Source organism: Pleurodeles waltl, chromosome 5 (genome assembly GCF_031143425.1).
Source record: "Pleurodeles waltl isolate 20211129_DDA chromosome 5, aPleWal1.hap1.20221129, whole genome shotgun sequence".
NCBI classification, from domain to species: Eukaryota; Metazoa; Chordata; class Amphibia; order Caudata; family Salamandridae; genus Pleurodeles; species Pleurodeles waltl.
In genome coordinates this window covers 1,863,885,606-1,863,902,149 of record NC_090444.1, presented here as the reverse complement: position 1 = coordinate 1,863,902,149, position 16,544 = coordinate 1,863,885,606, and the positions used below count along the sequence as shown (strand labels likewise).

Below are 16,544 nucleotides of genomic sequence, written 5' to 3'. Positions count from 1 at the left end.
ACTTATCACCTGTACCAAGTCTTCTACTGTGAAGGGTTCATCTAAGAATCTACGGTGGCCATGTTCGAGCCGAAGGAGCTGAAGCATGTCAAAAAAATTAACTAGGTTCTGAGGGCTCAGCTGTCTGCCTGGTCTGGTACAGAGAGGAATAATAATTGATCATTTCCCTCTCTACGGCTATCTCACCCACTGCCGCGGCACCGTCCTCAGTCTTCAATTCAGCAATGTAGTCGTTCGCCCATGGTTTGCGCAGCATACCCGCCAGAGTCCTAGCCGCTCTGTCCCCCTCACTGCATCGTCTGGCCCGGCCATCTTTGGACAAGTAATGTGCCTCCCGCTGCGCAGCTTCTTAGTAATCATTTATTTTGCTGCGACTACTAGCCAGAGTGCACACGCTCCATCTGAGAAGAATTGAAGCTCTAGTGCTCTAATCTGGGACTCCAGATGCGACACGTCATGGCACAGCATGTGTAGCACCCCTGCCTGCTTGGCCATACAAACCCCATAAATGACAGCTTTGAATGCCTCCCATAGAGTGATGTGTGAATCGACTGTGCCTTGATTCTGCAAGAAGTATTCAATTATGGATGCGCGCTCCTCCTCGCGGAACATCTGGTCTCCTAAAGCGTTTGGGGGTAGGCGCCATGTGAACGCACACGATCCATAGTCAGGGGGTCATAGGGAACAGGACCGGGGCATGGTCTGACAGGGTGCAGGCCATCTGCAGACCCTCACCGGTCCACACGTGTATGTCTTGTGTGGCCACCCAGAGGTATATCCATGACCAAGAGAGGTGGGATGAGGTACTACAAGTCCTCTCATCCCCAGTCGCATCTTGCACTCTCCATAGGTCAATAACGTGGTGATCTTCGATAAAGGATTGCCAGAGGGAAGCCGCCCCATCTGTAATCTTAATGAATTTAGCAGCCGCCTTCGAGTCTGAGAAATATGTGGTCTTGCCTGCATGGAAGATGCACAGTTTGGCTGGGTACATTAGAGAACACTTTGTGTCTCTTTTAAGGAGAGAGCGCTTTACTGGTAGAAACTCTCTTCTGGCTGCCTGCACGGTAGTCATAAAGTCTGGATAGAGAGAGACAGTCAAACCTTGATAATTGAGAGTTTGTTGGTGTCCCACAAGCCTTACCACAGTGTCCCTGTCTCTATACTTTAACAGGTGGGTAATTATAGGTCGAGCCAGAGCTCCAGGCGGGGTCTCGGCCCTTGGGATCTATACGCTCTCTCTACAGTCAGTAAGGCGGAAGAGCTTCTCCAAAGAGGGTGCGCAGCACTGTCTCCACATAGTCCTCATCGGTCCCATGTCAGAGGACTCCAGGACACCCAAAATCCTGAGCGCGCCTCCTGGTCCTCGTTTCTCTTGCAAATCATGTCTAAGTGTTTCTCCATTTGGAGCAGTTTCTTGCTTGTCCATACTCCATCGTCCTCGAGACCCGACGTGCGGCCCTCCAACTCAGTTATGCGGTCACTGTGGCCATCCACCCGTTCCTTTAAGTGGTCAAACCTGTCTGTCAGTGACTCAATTTTGGTATCTATAGAGGTCAGGCTTTGTTTCAAGCGCAAGCACACGCTGTATGTCTGGGCCGGTGGAAGTGTTGTCTGCGCTACCTGAGCACAGCTGATCACCGTCTTGGGAGGGTCCAGATACGCGCATTTTCCGACAAGTTTCGATTGTTTGATATCAGATTTAGCCACCTTGAGAGGATTGAGGGAGGCTTGAGCAGGCAGTCGCAGGGGGGGGTTCTGATCAGTTCTTCAAGGTAGATGGGCCCTATCAGCTAGGTCCCGCCACTCCTCAGAGAAAGTTCCTGAGGGGCACGAGCAGACCACTGCTGTGCGGCCCCCACCCGGCTGGGAGTGACCCACCCTGTCCAGAATCTCCACTGTTCAGGTCCACGGAGGCCCCGCCACTCCCAGGGGGCTCCAAGCAAGGGGCGCAAGCAGGCGAGCAGTCTCCCCAGCGCGGAGACAGTCCTCGGAGCCCCGCGATGCAGTGGGAGCCCCAAGGTCTTGTCCTGGCAGCTGGAAGGGCCACAAGCCCTCCTGCGCAGCAGTAGTGTAAGGATATGCCTCGGCTCCCCTGACTACAAACTGCCTACGTACAAACAGGACCCCCAGAGCACATGGCATGGGTCCGTAGGGGGTGTGCGGGGGGCACACTCCACCTAGGCCTGAGGATCAACAGGCCAAGGCGATTAGGGTCCTGTTGCCAAAGTTGAGCGCTCCCCCAGCACCCTACCAGCCTCGATCTCCCCTGATGCAGGGGGCACCCACCCCCAGCGCCCTGCCCGTCTGGATCTCACCTGATGCAGGGGGCGCCCTGCCCGTCTCGATCTCACCTGATGCAGGGGGCACCTACCCCCAGCGCCCTGCCCCCCTCGATCTCACCTGATGCAGGGGGCACCCACCCCCAGCGCCCTGCCCGCCTCGATCTCACCTGATGCAGGGGGCACCCACCCCCAGCGCCCTGCCCGTCTGTATCTCACCTGATGCAGGGGGCACCCAGCCCCAGCGCCCTGCCCGCCTCAATCTCACCTGATGCAGGGGGCACCCGCTCCCAGCGCCCTGCCCGCCTCGATCTCACCTGATGCAGGGGGCACCCATCCCCAGCGCCCTGCCCGTCTGTATCTCACCTGATGCAGGGGGCACCCACTCCCAGCACCCTGCCCGTCTGTATCTCACCTGATGCAGGGGGCACCCACCCCCAGCGCCCTTCCCGCCTCGATCTCACCTGATGCAGGGGGCACCCACCCCCAGCGCCCTGCCCGCCTCGATCTCACCTGATGCAGGGGGCACCCACTCCCAGCGCCCTGCCCGTCTGTATCTCATCTGATGCAGGGGGCACCCACCCCCAGCGCCCTGCCCGCCTCGATCTCACCTGATGCAGGGGGCACCCACCCCCAGAGCCCTGCCCGCCTCGATCTCACCTGATGCAGGGGGCACCCACCCCCAGCGCCCTGCCCGTCTGTATCTCACCTGATGCAGGGGGCACCCACCCCCAGCGCCCTGCCCGCCTCGATCTCACCTGATGCAGGGGGCACCCTCCCCCAGCACCCTGCCCGTCTGTATCTCACCTGATGCAGGGGGCACCCACCCCCAGCGCCCTGCCCGCCTCGATCTCACCTGATGCAGGGGGCACCCGCTCCCAGCGCCCTACCCGCCTCGATCTCACCTGAAGCAGGGGGCACCCACCCCCAGCGCCCTGCCCGTCTGTATCTCACCTGATGCAGGGGGCACCCACCCCCAGCACCCTGCCCGCCTCGATCTCACCTGATGCAGGGGGCACCCGCCCCCATCGCCCTGCCCGTCTGTATCTCACCTGATGCAGGGGGCACCCACTCCCAGCGCCCTGCCCGTCTGTATCTCACCTGATGCAGGGGGCACCCACCCCCAGCGCCCTGCCCGCCTCGATCTCACCTGATGCAGGGGGCACCCACCCCCAGCGCCCTGCCCGCCTCGATCTCACCTGATGCAGGGGGCACCCACTCCCAGCGCCCTGCCCGTCTGTATCTCACCTGATGCAGGGGGCACCCACCACCAGCGCCCTGCCCGCCTCGATCTCACCTGATGCAGGGGGCACCCACCCCCAGCGCCCTGCCCGCCTCGATCTCACCTGATGCAGGGGGCACCCACCCCCAACGCCCTGCCCGTTTGTATCTCACCTGATGCAGGGGGCACCCACCCCCAGCGCCCTGCCCGCCTCGATCTCACCTGATGCAGGGGGCACCCACCCCCAGCGCCCTGCCCGCCTCGATCTCACCTGATGCAGGGGGCACCCACCACCAACGCCCTGCCCGTTTGTATCTCACCTGATGCAGGGGGCACCCACCCCCAGCGCCCTGCCAGCCTCGATCTCACCTGATGCAGGGGGCCCTGCCCGTCTGTATCTCACCTGATGCAGGGGGCGCCCGCTCCCAGTGCCACGGCGCTGTCTTGGTGACTGCGGGTGGCAGCGCATGAACACCCCGGTGCAGACCCCTCCGCAGGGCCGTCTCTGTCCAACAGCATGTCACACGGGCTGCGCCTGCCAACCTGCCTGGTCCGCCGCTCACAGACCTCCATCTGAGCCCACCCAGTGAGCCATGCGCCCCACACACAGGTGCTGGGCTGCCAGTGGTCGCAGGAGGGGGGTCAGTCCTTGCAGGTGTGCGCACCACACTTGGGTTCTCTTTCGTGCCCCAGTCTCCATCAAGGTCCACGTCATCCCGTCTGCCCGGCCACAGCCACCTGCGCAGGTACTAGGCCTTGTATCAGGGGGTCCGGCGGTCAGCGAGGGGGGGGGTCACAGGGTCATCCCAGTTCTGTGTCGTGGTTGACTGGGGGCAGCAAGTCGAGGACAGGTGCACATCTTGATGCGCATCGTCTGGGATGCAGGTGGGCCCTCCTGGCCGCGGACTCCTGGCTCTGTTGCCCCGCAGAACATGCATCTCTCTCAGCCAGCTCCAAGTCTTTCAGAAAAGGATTTGTCATAAGAGCAGGGCTAGATTTTTATCACTGTCAGTCTGCGGATGCCAATGTGAAAAGTACAAGGTAATAAATAAATTGTTCAGAAGCAGAGTGAGGTTAAACTTCGAATTAAAGTTTATTTTTACTAAAAATAGGAGCCCACAGCGTAACGACCTCTTCCTGTGCCTTCCGAGTGAAAACTGTCAATTTCACATTCGGAACGCACAGGGAGTTAAACACCGCGAGCCAGAACACATATTCAAACAATAACAAACATGAAAGATAACACCAGGAAATTCTTAACATGCACGTGCATGTGTACATGACCTCATACGAACCCTGACTGTGTATTACATTACATCTTCTTTCCCTTTTGCAAACAAAACATTCTGTTTTATAGCACCTTAGTACAGAAAGAAATCTTTGTATCTTGACGGTACAGAAACATTACGTGATGTCCTGCAAGCTTCATCACGAGGGTGAATACTTTCTTTGACAACCTGTGAAGACTCTGCAACAGAGCGATTAAATTCTGAATCACAAGAACTTGAGTCTAAAATTTCTACACCATGCTCTAATGAATGAAAACCTTCCGAACCATTCAGTACATCAACACCTTGCTTATGATTAAAAAACAGATGAGATGTATCTTGTAAACCATCTTCCTGGATGTTTTTGTTATCCAAAATCTTTCTTGCTTGTTCAGAAGACAGTTTAACTACACATCTTTTACTCCACCACCCCTTTTTATCCAATAATAAGGACCCTTTAGATACCTTCAGTATGCGTACTGGTGAAGAATAAATAGAAGATCCTTTTTTAACTCTAACAGGACTTTTGATTAAAACCCAATCACCCACTGTAAAACTCTGTTCTTTTACACGATGCGTGGCATCAAAATGACTTTTCTGCAAATTTTGTTTGGTTGTTGCATTAATTCTCATTCTATTTGAATCTAAACAAGAATAACATTTTGGTTGCCCTGCTAAGTTTTTAATCCAATCAGGACAGACTACAGTCCTAGGATCCCGTTTCCGTAACAGCCTAAACGGAGAAACCCCTGTAGTGGAATGCGGGGTGATCAAGTAAGACCAAACCTTTTTATTCAGAAAATTTTCCACCGAAGTATTAATAGCAAGCGCAGTTTGTATCCCCTCCTTCAAAAATCTGTTCATTCTTTCTACCAGACCATTAGAAGAAGGGGAATACAATGCAACTCTGAGATGTTTAATGTTATGTGAATCTAAAAAGTTTTTCATTTGAGTTGAAGTGAAATGTGAGCCATTATCAGTAACCAATTCTTTTGGTGCCCCCTCAATATAAAAAATCCTGTGTAAAAACTTTATCACAGAGGCTGTGTTGGGCGTATAAGTGAACTCAAAATAAACCCATTTAGAATAGTAGTCAACCATTACCATAAGAAATCTTTGTTCATGGGGTAGCAAATCAAAAGGACCTGCAATATCCAATGCAATTTTGTTCCAAGACTCAACAGGGACCGGAACGCAATGTAATGGTGTCTGTGAAGTTTTCCAGTGTTTATCAGATAACAAGCAAGTTTCACATTTGTCAATCCATTGAGACACCATCTTATCCATTGAAGGCCACCAAAAATATTCTTTTAAGATTCTACAAGTTCCTCCAATACCTAGGTGCCCTTGATGAGCAGACTCAATTAAACTACTGCGTAAAGATGCTGGTGGAATACAAAGGTCAGCACGCATCAAAACTCCTTCTACTAATGAAAGTTCCGCTGAAATTTGGGCAAAGGGTTTTAAAGAGTCAGGCAAAGAGTGTTCTTTTGGCCACCCTTGGCTTACATAACTTATTGCTTTCTGCAAAACTGCATCCTTTTGAGATGCATCCATCCAATCTTTATATTGAATACTACCCACAGAGTCCAAAACATCCTCAATGATTGCCACAACTGCTTCTGTTTCATCATTATCATCATCTAAACCAACACTTTGTAGTGGCATTCTGGACAGGCAGTCCGCCCTGACATTTCGACCTCCAGAAATATACTTAATTTCAAAATTGAACTCTTGTAGCCGAGAAAGTAACCTAACCAATCTGGAAGACGCTTTACCAGTTCCATTTCCATTTAACAAATGTAATAACGGTTTATGGTCTGTAAAGATTTCAAATCGAGTACCCCAAATAAAAGTTTTGAACTTTTCAACAGCCCAAGAACACGCAAGAGCTTCTCTTTCAATTGTACTATAGTGAGATTCTGCCAGCTTTAAACTCCTGGAAGCAAATCCGATGGTACGTTCCTGCCCTGACACCCACTGACAAAGGACAGCACCCAACCCTTTTTGACTAGCATCAACCGTGATGGTACATTTATGACCCGAAATATATGATGATAAAACTGGTGCCTTTATAATCAATTGTTTGATATCATTGAAAGCTTGATCGCAAGAACTGTCCCAAACAAAAGATATGCCCTTTTTAAGCAACGACCGTAGAGGTTGTACTACTTGAGCATATCCTGGAACAAATCGTGAATAATATTCTGTCATGCCCAGAAACGACCTAAGTGTATCTTTATCATTTGGAGGATCAACTTCAGTGATGGCTTGAGTAAGTGATACCTTAGGTTTAATGCCCTCTGAAGAAATGGAATGACCTAAATAATCCAACTTATTAGTTAGAAATTTACACTTTTTAAGTCCTAAAGTGATACCAACTTTTTTGAACAAGTTCAAAACTTTTCTTAGAATGACAAGATGTTCAGCAAAAGAGTTTGAAAAAATGAGTACATCATCTTGGTAAGCCTGCACTCCTTCAATTCCTTTCAATATGTAATCCATACATTTTTGAAAGACACTGGCAGCAGAAGCCAACCCAAAAGGCAATCTCAAAAACTTATATGCTCCAAATGGAGTCACAAACGTAGTGAGATCAGTTGACTCTGGTGCTAAAGGTATTTGGTGATATGCAGATTTAAGATCCAATAAACTAAAATATTTTGCAGTACCAATATTTGTAAGAAGATCTTGAATCTTTGGTAAAGGGTGACAATCAACTAAGATATTCTTGTTAAGAGATCTCAGGTCAGCGCACAAACGAATCTCGCCACCCTTTTTGCGCACAAGAACAATAGGACTGACCCACTCAGAAGCATCAGTGGTAGTAATTATACCTTCACGGATCAAATCATCCAATTTTTTTTTTAGATCCTCTCTCACACTTAACGGAACAGCTCTGACCTTATGAGCTACAGGAATAACATTCTGCTTCAATTTTATCACATGCTCAAACTTGTCTATTTTTCCAATTTTAGAGTTAAAAACATCTTGAAAATCATCTAGCAGTGATTTTAAAGCACAATCATCAATAGTATCACCAATGTAAGAAATCTGAGTGTCATTGACTTGTACAGGTTTCTCAGAACCGGGAACAAGTTTCAAACCCATCTTAGCTAAGTCTTGCCAGCCCAAAATATTTTTGCCTTTGACAGCTACATAAATTTTAGACGTAATTTGTCTACCCAAACATGACAAGGTTTCAATGAAAAATCCTAACATATCGATATCATTGTCCCCATATGCCTTTGGAGAAATATCAGTTTTATGCAAATGAAACTTATCAGACCATTGAGCGTAATAAAGCTGCTCCGAGATAATAGAGACTGGTGCACCAGAATCAGCCGTCGTACTCAATGTGTAGCAATTAGCAATGATAACTTCACAAAAAGGACCTTTATACTGGAAACCTGGTTGAATAGAAACAGCAGACTCAACGGTTAAAACCATCTTATCAAAATCATTTTGCAGAGTGACGATGTCATCATGCATTTGAACACTACTAACTTGAAGTACACTCTTACCTCTACACACAGATTGAAAATGACCTATTTTGTGACACTTAATAATTTTTTTTCCTAAAGCCGGACATTTAGGACTGTTGCCTACATGCGAAGTAGAACCACATCTGAAACATATTAAATTTGTTTTTTTATATACCGGTTTGACAAAGTTATTTTTGAGCGCAAGCGCATTAATTGAATCAGAACCTTGGATGGAATTAATCACACAGTTACTAGAAGACACAGAAGAAATACATTTTGATGAAACCATTGCTCTTTCAATGCTTTTCGCCATATCAATTACTTCAGAAAGAAGAGGATCCCTGCAGCTTAAAATCCTCTCTTGTATTTTCTTAGAGAAACAACTGTACACAAATTGATCTCTGATGTAGGTATCTAGCGCTGAACCAAAATTACAATTTGCAGCCAAATTTCTCAGAGCTGAAATGTACTCCTCCACAGTCTCGTCCACTTCTTGTTTCCTTTTCATGAAATTGAAACACTCCAGCATCACGTTTGGCTCTTCCAGAAATTTTTTATTTAACCTTTCTACTGCTTCCGTATACACAGACCAATTATCTCCATCTCCAGATGTAGGTGTCACAACAGGTAAGTTATCAAAAATTTGTTGACCTTCTGTGCCAAGATAACCAAACAATACCGCCAGTTTTCTTTTAGGAGTATAATTTTCAGCATCAATAGCGATTAAATAATTTTCAAATGAGCGATACCAAATTCTCCATGGTATTTTAGGTTTCCCAGGTAGAGGTAAAAATAAAGGAAGTTGAATAACTTGTTGAAAAGAAGCCATAACTACAAATATATAAATATTTGTAAAATCTGGTTTAAAAAAAAAAATGTAATGACTTCTTTAAAAAATTTAAATTGAGACTTCTTCTTAATACTGGATCCAACGCAAAATGGCAATAAACATAAGCGTCACAAAAAAAAAACGCTTAAAAATGGAACAGACTCGCATTTGCTGATTTCTTGACATTTAAAATTAGTCTAAACCACTTCACCAAATACTCAATACTCATCTAATATGGCCGCTAAAGTTGCCTCACGATGTAGAGAGGAGTAAATCCCCTAATCCAGACACATATATTGAAAATCACCTCACTCGAGTCCGCAATAAATCACCCGAATCACAGGCTCCAACAAAGGTGGACAAAATCCTTGAAGCAAATGAAGTGAATCAACACCGTAGAGGAAAGAAGGGCTGGTGGGCTCCTGAACATTACCAAGTACCTCGCTCGTCGCCAGTAGAAAAGTACAAGGTAATAAATAAATTGTTCAGAAGCAGAGTGAGGTTAAACTTCGAATTAAAGTTTATTTTTACTAAAAATAGGAGCCCACAGCGTAACGACCTCTTCCTGTGCCTTCCGAGTGAAAACTGTCAATTTCACATTCGGAACGCACAGGGAGTTAAACACCGTGAGCCAGAACACATATTCAAACAATAACAAACATGAAAGATAACACCAGGAAATTCTTAACATGCACGTGCATGTGTACATGACCTCATACGAACCCTGACTGTGTATTACATTACACAATGCCTCTGTTTTTCCAGGATAAATGTCAATATTTCATCCCCGGTCATCGGAGCCTCACAGAGTGATATCCATCTTGCGGCTGGGCTCTCTGGTACCCCTGGGCATTTGTAGATATTGGCCTCTCCTGCAGGGTTGTGGATTGCCAGATACACAGAGATTCCTAACCCAGAAGTTATCCCCAGTAGTGGAAATAAGTCCGGCACCTTACATCTCCAAAACATGTTGCCTTGATCATGTATCCTTGGAGGTTCCAGGTATCAAGTGCCCAAAAGTATTGGAATCTCCGCCATTGTACTGTTTTCTCCCTATGACACAATGGGGCTTATTTTACGTTTGGGAATGCAGGGCATATGCTAAAAACAGTTCCAAATTTGGAGGTCCCTTGTGCCACTCCGAGGTGCAAAAACCACAGGGTTTCTCACGCCAAAGCCAGTTCTGTCTCTGCTGTGAAAAAAACCTTTGCTGTTGGACCAACTGCCACTACCAGGTCACAGTGACGGTCGCCACGCCCTATTTAGGGGGTGGCGGTTATCACTGGATCTACCCGCTCAGGACCGTCATGCCAGGTGTGAGATAAATACACAGTAAAATACTCGAGATAAAAACATGTGCAAGGTACCAACAAAACACCATGGTTAGCCATCAAAAAGCCATTTGTTTTCTCCTACACATCAGTGTCCTTGTTTTTTTTCTGAAACAAATTCCTTTTTGGGAACGTGTTTAAGAAAAACACACAGAAAATTCCAAGCAGCGAGAAGAGAACCATTGTACCTGCTGTACAAACTTCTCTGCCTACAGTACATCCAGTAGACGCAAAGTAGGTCAAGGAGAGGAAGGCAAGGATCTCAAAATATGGCAAGTGATCCACTTCCAGGTGAGCGGAGACAGGTCCTTTCCTGACCTGGTGGGCCGAGGGGCCGTCGTCCAGGCTTCGATCATGTCCAATGTCTGTTACCATTCCTCGACTGCCTTCTTGCCGCCTTTCAATAGGTCTTTAATCCTTGTGTTGTTGGCCTGAGTGTATGTAGACTGCATTGTTTTGAAAAGGCTTATTATGTATCATCTTCAATTCTTTTGATTTTGGCTTCACTTGTCATTGCACAGGAAGGAGCTATTTGGGAATAAAACAATAAACTACTGTATCGAGCGGCAATTCTTAACTATCAATCAATCAGGATTTGTAAAGCACAGCTAATAACCCAACATGGTATCCAGGCGCTTGCAGGTCTTCTTCCCTTTTGGCACAAGAATGCCAATCCTATAGACTTCATCGCCAGGGGCGTAGCTTTATTGGGATGTTTGGGTATTACATCCCCCTAATAAATGTATTCTGTAGTAAATAGTCGGGTACAGGTGCTTTAAGTCGGATGTGATGAGGTGTTTGTCGGATTTCACTTGGGATTTTTACAAAGACATGCAGACAAAAACACAGACACACACACTTGTCTCTTATAAATGTCTTAATGAAAGGTTAATTTAGGAAATGTTGAGCTTAAAGCACCCCTCACAATCCACACTCCTCTCCCGTCCTACTGCTCCTCAAGCCCCCCTCCTGCCCTGCTTCTCATATAATGTATTTTGATCAGCTTGATTGTTGGGAAATATGAATTCTTTCACCCCCCGTCTTACCGACCTAGCTATGCCCCTGTTCATCGCTTGTCCTCTTGGGTGGAGACAATTCACTTCAAGATGGTGACACTGCAGAAGATCATTTCTATGACTTCCAATCACAAATGTCTCTCCACCATAGATCTGCATGATGCCTACTTGTACATCCCGATCCACACAAGTTGACAAAATTATTTGCTATGACAGCAGGCCATCACAGTTTCCGGCTCAAAGTTCTCCCTTTCGGTTTAAAATCAGCCCGAGGATCTTCACCAAACTGCTGGCATCATTGGTAGCATTGATTCAACAGTAGGGGATGTTCATTCACTCCTATCTTAGCAACGAACGTGTCTGAGCTTCATCAAGGTCTCAGGTAGAGTATCATACAGAAAGAGTTCTTTCAGTGTTGAGAGACCATGGGTTTTTGGTGAACTTAGAAAATCCCAGCTGGTGCCTTCTCGGGATCGAGTGATCATAGGAGCGTGGTTTCGATCAGATGAGGGATTAGTGATGTTTCCAGTCAAGAGAGTTCACAAGATCTGGACTTACATCTCAAGTCCTCTCTCTCAGCTCTTCCGCTGCAGCAGATTGGTTCCCGGGACATCTGGCACCAGCAATATTTATTCTCCTTTGGGCCAGGTTCCATCTCCACAAGATCATGAGACAATTCCTGAGTCACTGGAGACCTGTTTGCAAAACTTCAGTCTTTGAACCCCTCCTTCTCCACTACTGGTTCAGGAGATAAACTGGTGACTCCTGAAAATCTGCTGAAGGCTGTTCCTCTATCCCCACCTTCACCCACAGTCACAACAACGGACGGCCTTTGATAGGGTAAGGAGCCTGGATGAACAGCAGCAGATTCAGGGCCTACAGACTCTTCCTCGGAGATTCCAACTGGGGAAACTGGGAGCCATACTTGTGGCTTTGATACCCTTTTTCCACATCCAGGGGGCAAGAGAGTGTTAATCAGAACAGACAATATGACAGCGACAGTTGTCATACGTCAGCATTCAGGTGGGGTTGAGATCACTTCTCTTGTCCAAGATTGCCCAATAAGGGCCTGATTTAGAACTCGGAGGACAGGTTAATCCGAAATCTAAATCTCATAGGATAGAACACCATTTAGATTTCAGCAGATGAGATATCTGTCACTGTTGTGACGGACTAACCCATCCCTCGAGTTCTAAATGAGGCCCTAACTTTTCATCTAATTAGAGCTGAATGTGGTGTCAATCTCAGCGTTTCATGTTCACGGGGTGTTGAAGTTGATTGCAGACAATCTGAGTAGGATCATCCCTGCCTCTCTGGTGTTTGTTTGAATACCCTGGGGTTTGCTCAGCTTTTCCAGGTGTGGGGGCAGCTGATAATGGACCTTTTTGCCTTTCCTCACAGCTCTCTGTTGACAGTCTTTTGTACAGAGGGATGGAAAAGAAGCTTTGAGGTCTCTCTTCCGCCTGACCCCAGGACCTCCACTATGCGTTCCCTCCTTTTCCCTTTATTCTCAAATTATTGATCAGAGGGAAGAGAGGGAAGGCTTCAGTAATTCTGATAACAATGAGCACCACTCAGAAGGAGATGTTTCCCATGTTCTCTTCTCTTCTCGCCTTCCCAGTTCTCCTTCAGAGTCCCCTGGTTGTGCCCAGATTGGTGGAAGCTGAGAAGGTAGGATTAAGAAAGAGGAGTCTTCCTGATCTATCAGCAAAAATGGTACATTCTTCAAGAAGGGGGTCAACATTAAGATTTTATTCCTGGCATTGGGGTACTTTCAACAAATTATTTGTTTTAAGACACATTATCCCTCTGGAGGTTGATTTTGTCCACATCCTTTCGTTCCTTCAAGAGAGGTTTCATTTAGGACTTAAAGTTTTGAGACTTTAGATCCGGTAGGCGGCTATCAGGGCCTACAGAAACTCATGGGAAAGACTTTCGGTTGATGAAGGTTTAGTGCAGCATTTATTTTGGGGTTTTAATAACATGCATCCCCCTGCTGAGCCTTGACATCCCTCTTGGGCTCCCCTTCTAGTGCTAAAAGACCTGCCCTTTGGGCTTTTAGTTCTAGTGGATATCAACGTGCTGACATTAAACACTTTAGAACTGGGAGCACTAACAGTTGGCTGGTGAGTTGGGTTCCTTATCATGTTTGAGGATAGGATCATCCTATGCCCGGGCCCCTCATTTGTTCCCAAGGTAAATTCCATATTCCACAGAGAGGAAGAGGTTGCCTTATGGGAATCTTTCCCCTCTACGGGGAATTTGGAAGAGGTGAGACTTCACAGCCTTGATGTTTGAAAACCTGTCCTCATCTACCTGTATAGGATGTCCTCCTTCAGACACTCAACCTCTTTTTTATTAACTTTGGGCTGGCAAAAAGGGAAGCTAAGCTATCAGTACAGCTACTTAGCAGCTGGATTAGATCTTTGATCTCCTTAGCTTACAAACCTGCCCATCCAGTCATTCTGTTTAGTAAGACTGTCCTTATGCGGACAAGCTGCACTTTTGGCTATAGATGTTTCTTATTAGCACGCTGTGGCGCGTATATAAACATGCAGTGGTTATTCTACTGTGTTTTATTATACTATATATATTTTGCAGAATTGCTATTATGTTTGGCCTGGCCCCTGATTTATAGGGGATGGTGACTACCACATATTTGTCCTGATGAAAACCCCGGCTGATTTATCTGTTCAGGGGTCAAATCGTCGACTGTCTTCGGGTCTACCTATTCATTTAAAGTTGGATATTCAAACTCAAATGCTCTTCATGTTGTGTTTCTTATTGTTTCATCCTTGGGTATTGGCTTTTTATGTATCTATTGCGAATACTTGTGTATTGTTGTATTCTTTTCATGTATTTGTTTATAGCACACTGATTTTCACTTCTCACTGCGCTGTCACTTGGAGCACCCTTTCAGATTTTAGATCAGTCTTTTGAAATGCTTTGTTACAAGTAGATACACAGTGGCAATTACAACATTTGAATTACTTACGTTAGATAGTTGATTTGTTCCAAAGATTGGTGAAATTCTGCTGTAACATTTTGGAACCCATGTCCATATCTGCTTTCTATTTGAAAAAAATAGAGATCCTTGTAGAACACTTGTTTATTTGTGCCTTTAGTAACTCGGGGCAGGTTGAGTAGGATTGTAGGTTCTCTGGCAGAGATTCAGGGGTAGAGCTTTGTAGGACAGCGGCTCGGCCACCTCCTTCTAGGTTTGCTAACCATTGCAGAGTAACGCAGGGCTTGGAACTGAAGGAGGTTCTGGGCCCAGGATTCTTCCATCTGTGAACAGATAGAGAACTGCATATCTTACATTATTTAAGTGCTGTGTACTCTAGTGGTGTTGCGCTGAAATTGCTTTCATACATCTGACAGTGTAATGAACTCAGGCGAGGAAGGGACGATGAGCTAATGCTTCAATTAATTACCTGTAATTGCATTACTCTGAGTCCTACGCTTTGCTTCAATTCATTACTTCTCCTCTCCAGGCGATTTTGGTATGTTGTGTCTTTTGCTTTCTGCAAAGACAGGGCGTGTGAGGTTGGAGGGGGTTATTGTTGGGAACTAAATGTAGTGATCGGTGGTGTCTGTGGTGGCCAGACTGCCTCATAGTATAATGAATTGAAGCAAGAGAGTTTGCTTAATAATGCAGTGAAATTACTGGTAAGTAACTGAAGCTTTTTCAGTCACGGGGCATCATGTATCTGTTCTGATTTCATTTAAACACACTCTTGGGCCATATTTATGACCCAGTTTGCATCGATCTAGCACCGCACAGCCTGGTGCAAGAGCAGCACAAATCTTCTGTGAGATTTATGAAGCCACGCGAGGCCACCTGCATGGCTTCATACATCTTGAGTAATGTAACGCAAGGCAAATCGCTTTGTTACATTACTCTGCATCTGGGTGGAGTTTCCAGGGGTGTTGTGTGAGTGTTCTCACGCAACATCCATGATTTTTGACGCATTACGAGAATTACAAGAACTTGTGTGCAGCACACATAGAAAGAGTAAAAAGTCTCTCAGGATTATTTTTGTGCAGGAAGGTGCCCCTCCCTGCACAAAACCCTCCTGCATGCAATGCAGGCACCCTTGCAACATGACACGTGTGCCTGCGTTTGCACTAGGCTGCTGAAAAGGTACCAATGCAGGGGAAAGAACAGGAATGTGGGCTATTCTTTTCAATGCTGCGCATTCCTGTCCTTTCCCTGTGACGCAGGGCAGCACAGCAAAGTGACCTTCGTCACAAAAGCCGTAAATATAGGCCCTTGTCCCCCTAATGGAGAGGGTAAGACTAGAGACAGCTGAAATGTATTCTTGCATTTGAAGCTTTTTCTTCCAGTCCACTCTCTGAGAATCAGTTTCAAACCAATAGCATCAGCCTTTTGTAACCAAAGCTTAATTGTCGAATATATCACTATAACACTTTATGTCATGCAGAATAATAGCTCCTCGTGTGCCTCTGCTCTCAGTACTATGAAGAGGCTCTTGGATGATGTGGGCACTGTTTTAGGCATTGAAATAAAGTCATTGATACAACTTTGAGTTATCCGGGATGTTTCATGTGCCCTGGATTTTGCAATCAACACTCATTTGTTGGTGCCTTTGTAGTGCTTAATCAATCAATCAGTACTTGTATAGTATGACGCTTGGGTGCAACGTTTCTGTCGAAGCACCAGGTCATGAGTTTCCTCCTGAAATCCGCAAGGGAGGGTGAAGTTCGAAGGTGGATGGGCAGTTTGTTCCGGGTCTTGGTGGCTATGTAGGAGAAGAAGCGGCCACTGCTGTGGCTGCGACGGATACGGGAGTGTGTATGAGGGTCGGGTGTGTATGATGGTTGGGTGTGTATGAGGGTCAGTGAGGAGGAGCGCAAGTGTCTGGTGAGTTGATGGAAGTTCAGTCGGTGGTTGGTGTTATGTAAAGCTTCTGTAGTAACCGCCTTATTAACAAGCAATGCCCTTGTTATTTGATGCATTAAACAGATTTTCAGTGAATTTTACTTGACAAAACCCCTTTAAATGATGTGTAATCATCATAGTGAAAAAATATGTAAACAAGTCACTTCTATCTGAATCACTGATATCAATTTCTTACCTTAAAGCATTC

The 16,544-nt window shown here is 46.6% G+C and overlaps 1 protein-coding gene across 2 annotated transcripts in view; it reads left to right on the top strand.

The window, feature by feature from the left end:
- The window catches only part of TTBK1 (tau tubulin kinase 1), a 363,196-nt gene that overhangs the window by 336,046 nt on the left and 10,606 nt on the right, over positions 1 to 16,544 (top strand). The window lies entirely within an intron of this gene.